General features: G+C 40.1%; 1 long non-coding RNA gene across 1 annotated transcript; it reads left to right on the top strand.

Annotated features, from left to right (window-relative positions):
- Positions 1 to 5,526: 5,526 nt before the first annotated feature.
- On the top strand, positions 5,527 to 6,199 carry LOC308468968. The gene is made up of 2 exons (XR_013981956.1): positions 5,527 to 5,655; positions 6,042 to 6,199. It is a non-coding gene; the product is annotated as an uncharacterized lncRNA (long non-coding RNA).
- The last annotated feature ends 4,854 nt before the right edge of the window (positions 6,200 to 11,053 follow it).

The raw sequence follows: 11,053 nt of genomic DNA, 5'->3' as shown, positions 1-11,053 counted from the left end.
CATAAAATATTTGTGAGAAATTGAAGACTAGGAGCACTTCTTTGCAGATTGGGTTTGTAAAGAAGGTATAAAAGGTAAAGGTACCCCTGCCCGAAGGCCAGTCTTGACAGACTCTAGGGTTGTGCGCCCATCTCACTCACTGACAACTTAAAGGTAAATACTAACACTGAATGAGCAGGAATGACAGTTCCATATTGGAAGCTTTCTATTGTGATTGATGCATGCACATTCTTTAAAAGTGACAGAGAAGATGATATGTTAGAAATAATGCTTACACAAATAAGCATTATTTCTAACATAATCCTAACGCTTACACAAATAAATGCATTCACTTTGAATGCTCATTGCATTCACCACGCTTCTGACTTGCTAATTTCATTTTCATTGCTTTTTGCATCATTCATATCACAATAATAATAAGTGTATGTTTCAAAGAGCACTCTGGGATAATATTTTGATGTTGTTTTATGTGTGGAAAGTCTGCTGTATAAGCTCTTATTCCATTTTTTTATTAAATATCTAAAATTTGCACAACTTAATCTAACAAATGTTGTATTTTTAGATGAGTATTGGATTTATTTACAAGGTCAAAACAGCCCTACTTGTGAAGAAAATGCTTCTGATGGGTAGGGGAGAGGGATTTCCCATTTTTTTATTTTCAGTTTCAACTTCTCAGTCCCTGCTCGGAAGGGTCCCCTGAACTTCAAGAGCATTTCCCCGTCCCCCCCCCCCGGGGATGTGAGACCTCAGTGCCTGCATGGAATATGATGCATGTCTACAAGGACCTCATTCAAAAGGGATGTGCTGGACAATTACTTTTTTGCAAAAAAAAGGTCAAACTAATCTGGCCACTTTTCCTTAGAAAAACATGTATTTAGAGAGAAATGATGTATGACCTGAACATGACCCCAGTTGTAACAAAATGTAGATTGACTTAAACTGCCAAATTCCTTATTGTGTTACTCATTTTCACATGTGTTTCACATGCTGATGTATTTTGTTGCTATGGTTTTGGACACATGGCGTCTTGTGCTTTCCCAAGATTTCTAAGCACTGATAAGCTATGTTTTAAACCTTTCCAGTTGCAATTAGGATCAGTCAGGACCAGTCTCTTGTGTACAAGTATTTTGGGCATTGTGGAGTATGAGCCATCTAAACTTTCAAATTGGTGGTTTTCAGACTATCAAGGATACTATTTCCACATTGACATCTGCTGAGCAATTGCTTCGCGCTGCTGGAGACTCTAACGTGTTCTGGCGCTCACGCTAAGCATGCATTGCTACTTACCAATCCTGTTCGATCCCACCATCGAGCTGCATGAATTGAGAAAACTGGTAGTGAATGGCAAGCTATTCTTTGGCAAGCTTGCCTACTGTTACTATTCTCCTGGAAGAATTGGTTAACAAACTTCGGAATACTGTAGCATCTTTGTTCGCCAAAGTGCAGAGAATATGCAGCATTAATTCATTTAGGTCTCTATACTTTGCTGGTAATATCAATTTACGTTCTGCAGAAGAGGGCTAATATGGGATGCTGTATAGCTTGGTACTAAATGTCTCCAGCAGTTGCATAAATAGCCTCTACCCCCCCTTCTTTTGTGCACTCTCCTGCATAAATACTTTTACTTGACCAAAGTCTTGTGTTGGTCCTGTTTTTGTATCATCTTTCTGAATCATGGTTGAAGAATTGCTCCAAATGTTCATGTTGCAAATGTGTGCCTTTTATTTTTTCATATACACTCATATCGTTCATTCTTCATGTTCAGCAGTAATATAGTGAATACTGCAAATTCAGTTCCTGTCATATGGAAAATGATAGCTTAACATATGCTCTATTGTGTTACAACTTAGTTATTTCAGGTCTAACAAAGAGGTGGGCTTAGTTGGAAAGTACAAAGGCATTATTAAGAGGATTTTTTTGTTTGTTTTTTTCCTCTAAAATTTTCAGTTTAGATCTAACACAGATGACTTTTTCAAAGACCTCAACTCACACTGCCCTCAGGAAGCGGGAATGCAGGAACCAGATGCCGTTCATTCGTGGTGGGCCTGGAATATATAAGGTACTGTAGCGAAGACCGGCCCCTTAGGTCACGCCTTCAGAAGCTGTCCCAACCTTAGAGGTCTCCCCAATGGAATGTTAGTTCTGGGACAATGTTAGTTCAAGGCAGTGGGCAAGGTATGGATCCTTGTCGTTTCAGTTCTTCTTAGATACCGGTTTATAATAGTAGCAGTCGTAAGAAAAGCAGCTATCCTACACAAGGTTGGCTTTCCACCCTTGGTTGCTAACTGTTAACTTCCTAAAGGTGGTTTATGTTATAAACGGATGCAAACCACTTTTGCCTTGGTCATATATTTCATTATCTGGCGTTGATTGGACTTTCTTGTACACTTGCTTAAAATGTGGGTTTATTAAGGGACTATGTTTAATGCATTTTTCAGAGTTTACGAATGAATTATTTTTTGGGATACAACAGAACTCTTTATTCCTTGGTATTGATTCAGCTGTTGCCTGCAGTTGACTGTGCTTGGGTGGTCTCCTCTTGCAATGGGCTTGAGGATGTTGTGTGTCATGCTATGGTTTTCTCTCAAACACAGCACACAGGACATGATAGCAACTTTGTGAATGCAGCATTGAATACCTAGTGTCAATGCCAAGCTTTCTCTGCATCATGTGTCAAATAAATAAATAGAAATTCGACCACTGAAGATACTAATCATCTTAAACTTTCTAGGAATACAGATGCTTTTTATTCTTCCTTATTGTTTTGCACTTAATTTGAAGAATGTCTGTTGCCTTTTCATGACAGAAAAGAGCCTCTTTTTCACATATGGAAACATCTGCTGCATCTCATTGGTGGATAATTTGAAAAGTAAATTACCCTTCACAAAAAGAAAGTACCCCTAACAGAACCACTGAGGGGAAGGCCCACTTCTCCCAAACCAAAAATTGTTTCAAAAGATGGGAAACCTGCGACTGAAACAGAAAACCGAGCCCCTTCCCCTCATGGTGTGCAAGAAAACCTTCACAGTGAAGTTAGTACTTGTGAAGATAACTCTGAATTCAAGAGCGTGGACAATTGCTCAAAGTAAGTTCATTTCAGCATAGGAAAAGCACCGCTGAAAGATGAGCAAGACATGAGAGCGTCTCCCAAAGTGAGCCGCAAATAGGCAAAAGAAAAAGTCAAAGGCGATGGCTCCAGATCAAGCTGAAGAATAGACATATCGAAAATGGCCAGCAGAAACAAAAACAAGATCCTCTCTATGCTTAAAGAGCCGCCTCTACATGCACCAGTCACCAAGTCTCCTCTTCCATTAACCCTTCAACCCCTGGTAGCCTTCTGGGAAGACATTTCTTTGGCAACAATCAAGGCAGCTTCTCAGAATGAGAGCCAATGTGGTGTAGTGGTTAAGAGCGGTGGACTCGTAATCTGATGAACCAGGTTCACTTCTCCGCTCCTCCACCTGCAGCTCACCTCACAGAGTGTTTGTTGTGGGAAGGGAAAGGAGGTTGTGAGCAGTTTTGAGACTCCTTAGGGTAGTGATAAAGCGGGATATCAAATCCAAACTCTTCTTTTTCTTCTTCTTCAGAACATGATTTATCCAAGCTCCGTGTTGAAGAAAGTGACAGATAACAAGAAGTCCAAAAAGGAAAAGAAGAAGAAAGAAAAGGCTAGACTGAATGGAAATCTCTTTGGTGAAAGAGACCATCTGTGAACTGTGTGGGGAATCCCACCCATACCCATTGATGTACCACATGAGACAAGCTCATCCAGGTAAGATGCTCCTTTCGTGAAAGTGATTTTTTTGCATCATGCCCTTGCTGCATATGGTCAAGAGAATGGGAACCGACCCAGAGGTGTTTGAGGGCTAAGCTATGGACATGATGGCAGCAGTCGTGTTTTGTTTCATCATGTGTTTCCCCTGTTCATGTAAAGACCAAAGAACATGGGATATGGGGGGGGGGGGGACGGACCGGAATTGGGTTGGCCACTTTTGCCTGGTAGAAGGGACAACACATTTTTTTATCACCACATTGTGATCTTGCAGTAGATACCTCGGACTCAAACTTTACCACTCATCATGTGATGGATGGTAATCTCAACCCTGCTTTCCGTAGGAGCCACGTCTTTGTGTGCCCCACACCTGATGTCACATATTGTAGGTGGGTGTGGTTTGGAGGAACCAGCCTTACGTGTCAAATTGAGACCTGTGCTGGCCTAAATTTGGCTCACAGGTTTGCAACCCCTGCTTTGAAGACTAAGTTCTCTGTGACTATATGGTCAGGCAAACCAAATATGGTTTTTTTTTGTTTAGTCATTTAGTCGTGTTCGTGACCCTACGAACCAGAGCACGCCAGGCACTCCTGTCTTCCACTGTTTCCCGCAGTTTGGTCAGACTCATGTTTGTAGCTTCGAGAACACCGTCCCACCATCTCATCCTCTGTCGTCCACTTCTTGCACCCTCCACCTTTCCCAACATCAGGCTCTTTTCCAAGGAGTTCTCTTCTCATGAGGTGGCCAAAGTATTGGAGCCTCAGCTTCAGGATCTGTCCTTCCAGTGAGCACTCAGGGCTTATTTCCTTAAGAATGGAAAGGTTTGATCTTGCAGTCCATGGGACTCTCGTCTCCAGCACCATAATTCAAAAGCATCAATTCTTTGGCGATCTTTATGGTCCAGCTCTCACTTCCATACATCACTACTGGGAAAACCATAGCTTTTACTAAACGGACCTTTGTTGGCAAAGGTGATGTCTCTGCTTTTTAAGATGCTGTAGGTTTGTCGTTGCTTTTCTCCCAAGAAGCAAGCGTCTTTTAATTTCATGGCTGCTGTCACCATCTGCAGTGATCATGGAGCCCAAGAAAGTAAAATTTCTCACTGCCTCCATTTCTTCCCCTTCTATTTGCCAGGAGGTGATTGGCCCAGTGGCCATGAGCTTCGTTTTTTTGAAGTGCGCTTCAGACCATATTTTGCGCTGTCCTCTTTCACCCTCATTAAAATTTAATTCCTCTCTTTCTGCCATCGAGGTTGTGTCATCTGCATATCTGAGGTTGTTATTTCTTCCAGCAATCTTAATTCTGGCTTGGGATTCATCCAGCCCAGCCTTTCGCATGATGAATTCTGCATATGTTAAGCAGGGAGACAATATACAACTTTGCCGTACTCCTTTCCCAATTTTGAACCACTCAGTTGTTCCATATCCAAACTGTAGCTTCTTGTCCCACGTAGAGATTTCTCAAGAGACAGATGAGGTGATAAGGCACTCCCATTTCTTTAAGAACTTGCCATAGTTTGCTGTGGTCGACACAGTCTGCATAGTCAATGAAGCAGAAGTAGATGTCTTTCTGGAACTCTCTAGCTTTCTCCATAGTCCAAAGCATGTTTGCAATTTGGTATCTGGTTCCTCTGCCCCTTCAAAATTCAGCTTGCACTTCTGGGACTAAACAATAACAACAGGACTGTGGAGTTTCTGCAGGAATCTCTGTAGGAATAATGTACCTCGTTCTCCTTACACCAGCCTAGGTGCATTCTGACTGCATTATTTCCTACTGCATCTGGAAATCTAAGAACTCGCTGATTCCATCTAGAATCCATTTTGTCTTTGCTTCCACAAAGAGCAGCAGTTGGATTCTCTCCAGAGATCATGGTGAATTTCCAGGTAAGATCCTTTGCTGGGAGTGCTACGGCTGCTGAACCTCCCTTCTTTAGGAAAGGGTGTATTTTCAGATGGCACTTGCAAAGTTTGTATTTGGAACCTGGCTGACTTGTTGCTCAGTCTGTCATTCCACCCAACCTTTACCTCTCAATTTATGAAAAAGGGGAGTTGTAAAATATGATTTAATAATTTTGAAAGCTTCCATGGTTGATCAGAACTTAAAAGTAGAGACATTTAGCCTGTGTAGTGGTTTTGATGAGCTAGTGTCTTTGGACGGTTGAAATATTATGTCCCAGGTGTGTTTAGGTAACCGTTAGGCAAAATGATAGTAATATATCATTTTTGTTTTGTTTATCTGACTTGTCTTTCCTGTCCTTTTTCCTCTGCAGCGTCTTCAGCGCCTGCCGGCTGTTGTGCTCCTCCTTCGCCCAGGAAGTCTCTGGGGCCATCGAAGGGCGTCTCATTCCACCCGATTTTCAGATAAGTTTCATAGAGCACCAACGATTGGGGCCCAGTCTTTGAGCGGCAACTCCACTGGGTCTGTTGCTGTCAGCAATAAAATGTACTTTCTATTTCTCCAACTGCTGCATCTGTGAACGTTGGGCACACCTTGAACAAGGTACCCAAGGTTACCCGCAACAGTTAATGGACTATGCCGAAATGGCAAAATTCACTGGGAAGCTCAGAAGTCTAGACAACAAGGAATTAAAAAAAGAATGGGAAATGTTTATTATATATCTACAAAAGTATTAACACATTGGCAGGATTTTAAGAAAACTTGTAATTTTAAAGATTGTACAAATAACAGGAAAAGAGATTTTGTAGTAGTAATGATATGCAGTTGAAAAGTGAACTTAAGGAACCCAGGGGGGTGTTCTTTTTCTGGTTTTTGTGTTTTTTGTTATTTTTGTTGAAAATAAATAAAAAGAATTACAAAAACCCTCATACCTGAACTCCGTAAATGAACTTCCTAGGTCTTTATCTCAGACATATCAGCAAAATAGGAAAGGTGAGAAAGAACAGACCATCGCTTTATTTGTACAAACCTAGCAACAAGTAACTTGGTAGGAAAGCAAAATCAGCAGTCAGTAGTACAAAACCGAAAAGCCACTGAACCCATTTGAATAGTTGCTGTTTTAAAAGTCAAGCAATTGCAAGTTAATTCTTCAATATTTGTACGTCACTTCTCCCGAGCGTGGGTTGATCTTAACTCAGTGTCCTGCCCTGTGTTTAAGTATTGGATACAACCTTGTAAAAACTTGGTGAAGGAAGTCCAAATAAAGAAACAGGTTGGAAAGAAAAACACGTTGTTTTGCCTCCATCTGCAAAGAATACGAATAAGCTTATTTGGGTGGATTTCACTTGGTTCTTTATGTGCATCCATATTCACCCAAAAATCGTAAAGCATAACCCTAATTCTGAACAAAGCACAAGGGATTTTTGGTTAAGAACAAGAATTGATTTGGGTTAATTTCACTTGGTTCTTTATGTATGCAAGCATATTCACACAAAAAAACCCCCAAAAACCGAATCTTATTTGGGTTGATTTGGGTTCCTTACGTATGCATATTCGCAGAAAGCGAAGTGAAAGAAGCCCAAACAAAGCAACTGGGATTTTTTTTGTTCCATGCTTCGTTTCAGGATATTAAGGTGTGCACCCAAAATTCGCAAAGCGGGTTGAGCAATATGCATATTGCTTGGACATTTTCACTAGGTTTCAGGGTCTCTGGCTGTGCTCCCAAAGACCGCAAAGCGAAGTGAAACAAAGGAAAACGTTTTTTCTCCATCTGCAGAGAAAGAAGACGATTAAGCTTATTTGGGTTTTCCACGGTTCTTTACGTGTGTTCACCCACGTATTCACCCAAAGAATACGAAAAGCTTACTTTGGTTGATTTCACTGGGTTCGTTGGGTATGCAAGCATATTCACCCAATAAAGCGATGCGAAGGAATCTCGAACAAAGCAAAACTGAGATTTTTCTGTTCCATATGCATACAAAGAAGACGAATAAGCCTTGGCATCTTTCCCTTGGTTTCAGATTATTTAGGTGTGAACTCTCAATCGTAAAGCGAAGTGTTGCTCATAGGAAAACTCGTTGTAATTTCCTCCATTTGCAGAGAAAGGTGACTAAGTTTATCTGGGTTGGTTTCACTTGGTTTTTCAGGTGTGCAAGCATATTCACCCAAAAATCGCAAAGCGAGAGAATCTCGAACAAAGAATCTCGAACAAAGATTGGGGGGGGTTTGTTTCATATGCATACACAGAAGACGATAAGCCTTGATGGGGCATCTTTCGATTCTTTATTCAGGTGTGCACTCAAAAATCTCAAAGCGAAGTGAAATCAGTCCGAAGTAGGGAAACAAGTTGTTGCTTGGTCCATATGCATATAATGTATGACAGCACATTTTCACTTGGTTTCCTGTTTTTTTCGGTGTGCACATGAAAGTCGCTAGGATCTCCAAGAATCCAAATCGCCAAGAATCTCCAAGAAAGCAAAACTCGTTGTCTTTGCCTCCATCTGCAGATGACAAATAATCTTATTGGGTTCTTAAGGTGTGCAAGCATATTCACACAAAAATAGCAAAGAGAAGTGAGAATCACAAAGAAAGGAAAATGTTATTGCCTCCATTTTCAGAGAAAGATGACGAATAAGTTTATTTGGGATAATTTCACTTGCTTCTTTAGGTATGCAGAAATATTCACCCAAAAATCCTTTCTCCCTGTCTCTCTGTATAGCTTACTAGCCTGCCTTCCTTTCTTTCTCCCTTTTCTGACAAAGAATACGAATAAGCCTTCATTGGGCATCTAATGGGTTCATTTTCTATCGAAGTGAAAGCAAGGAAAAGTCGTTTTTGCCTCCATTGCAGAGAAAGAAGACAAATAAGCTTATGTGGGTTGACATCGAACGAGAAATCTCGAACAAAGGGATATTTTCGTTTCAAATAAGACAACTAAGCTTGATTTGTGTTGATTTCACTTGATACTTTAGGTGTGTATTCATATTCACCCAAAAATCGCAAAGCGAAGTTAAAGGTACTCAAAGCAAGGAACACTCGTTTTTGTGGCCTCCGTCGATTTCATTTGGCTCTTTAGGTGTGCATGCATATTCACCCAAAAAACACGAATAAGCTCATTTGGGTGTTTTCAATTGGTCCTTTAGGTATGCGAGCATATGCACCTAAAAGTATCCAAGCGAAGTGAAAGTGTCAAAGCAAGGAAAACTCGTTTTTGCCTCCATCTGCAGAGGCAAATAAGTCGAATAAGCTTATTTGGGTTGATTTCTTTCAGTGCAAGCGTATTAAAAAAATCGCAAAGGAATCTCGAACAAAGAAAAAGGGATTTCTTGGTTTCAAGGAAAGGTAAATTTGATTGGGGTAGATTGCACTTGGTTCTTTACCTGTCCATTGATATTGACCAGAAAGCACGAATGGTTATTTGGGTTTATTTCTTTAGGTGTGCAAGCATATTCACAAAGCGAAATATCTTGAAAAAATCCAAAGGGATTTTTAGGTTCAAATAAGACAACAGTTAGATTTGGGTTGATTTCACTTGGTTCTTTACCTGTGCATTCATATCACCCAAAAAACACGAATGAGCTTATTTGGGTTGATTTCAATTGTTCTTTCGGTATTGCGAAGTGAAAAATCTCAAAGAAAGGAAAGCGTTTTTTCCTCCATGGAAAGCAGACTTGATTTGGGTAATTTTAGGTGTGCAAGCATATTCACAAAACATCGCAGTGAAGGAATCTCGAACAACGCAAAAGGGATTTTTTCGTTTCAAATAAGAGAACAGCTTGATTTCACTTGGTTTTTAGGTGTGCACCCTATAATACAAGAAGTTCCAAAACAAAGCAAAACTGGGATTAGTTGCATAACCCATATGCATACAAAGAATACGAATAAGCCTTGATTGGGCATCTATTGGCTTCATTTTCTATCGGTGAAAGGAAAGCAAGGAAAACGTTTTTGCCTCCATCTGCAGAGAAAGACGAATAAGCTTGTGGGTTAACATTGAACGAGAAATCTCGAACAAAGCAAAAGGGATTTTTTTCGTTTCAAAGAATACAACTAAGCTTGATTGGGGTTGATTTCACTTGATTCTTTAGGTGTGCATTCATATTCACCCAAAAAACACGAATAAGCTTATTTGGGTGTGTTTTCACTTTGGTTCTTTAGGTATGCGACCATATGCACCTTAAAGTATCCAAGAACTGAAAGGGAAACTCGTTCTTTTTGCCTCCATCTGCAAAGAAAGAAGACGAATATGCTTATTTGGGTTGATTTCATTCAGTGCAAGCATATTCACAAAGTGGCAAAGTGAAGGAATCTGGAACAGAGCAAAAGTGATTTCTTTGGTTTCAAAGAAGAAAGGTAAACTTGATTTGGGTTGATTACCCATGGTTCTTTACCTGTGCATTCATATTCACCCAAAAAATACGAATGAACTTATTTGGGTTGATTTCACTTGGTTCATTAGGTATGCGAGCATATACACCTAAAAGTATCCAAGCGAAGGATGTCAAAGCAAGGAAAACTCGTTGTTTTTGCCTCCATCCGCAGAGAAGGAAGGCGAATATGCTTATTTGGGTTGATTTCATTCAGTGAAAGCATATTCACAAAATCGCAAAGTGAAGGAATCTGGAACAGAGCAAAAGTAATTTTTTTGGTTTCAAAGAAGAAAGGTAAACTTGATTTGGGTTGATTACACTTGGTTCTTTACCTGTGCATTCATATTCACCCAAAAACCACGAATGAACTTATTCGGATTGATTTCACTTGGTTCTTTAGGTATGCGATCATATACACCTAAAAGTATCCAAGCGAAGTGAAAGCATGTCAAAGCAAGGAAAACTCGTTGTTTTTGCCTCCATCTGCAGAGAAGGAAGGCGAATATGCTTATTTGGGTTGATTTCATTCAGTGCAAGCATATTCACAAAATGGCAAAGTGAAGGAATCTGGTACAGAGCAAAAGTGATTTTTTTGGTTTCAAAGAAGACAGGTAAACTTGATTTGGGTTGATTACCCATGGTTCTTTACCTGTGCATTCATATTCACCCAAAAACCACGAATGAACTTATTCGGATTGATTTCACTTGGTACTTTAGGTATGCGAGCCTATGCACCTAAATTTATCCAAGCGAAATGAAAGGATGTCAAAGTAAGGAAAACTCGTTGTTTTTGCCTCCATCTGCAGAGAAAGAAATATGCTTATTTCATTCAGTGCAAGCATATTCACAAAATGGCAAAGTGAAGGAATCTGGAACAGAGCAAAAGTGATTTTTTGGTTTCAAAGAAAACAGGTAAACTTGATTTGGGTTGATTACCCATGGTTCTTTACCTGTGCATTCATATTCACCCAAAAACCACGAATGAACTTATTCGGATTGATTTCACTTGGTACTT

Source organism: Podarcis pityusensis (genome assembly GCF_964106645.2).
Source record: "Podarcis pityusensis genome assembly, contig: HAP1_SCAFFOLD_463, whole genome shotgun sequence".
Taxonomy (NCBI): Eukaryota; Metazoa; Chordata; class Lepidosauria; order Squamata; family Lacertidae; genus Podarcis; species Podarcis pityusensis.
Note: the sequence above shows the minus strand (reverse complement) of the source record. Positions and strands in the feature narration are given on the sequence as shown.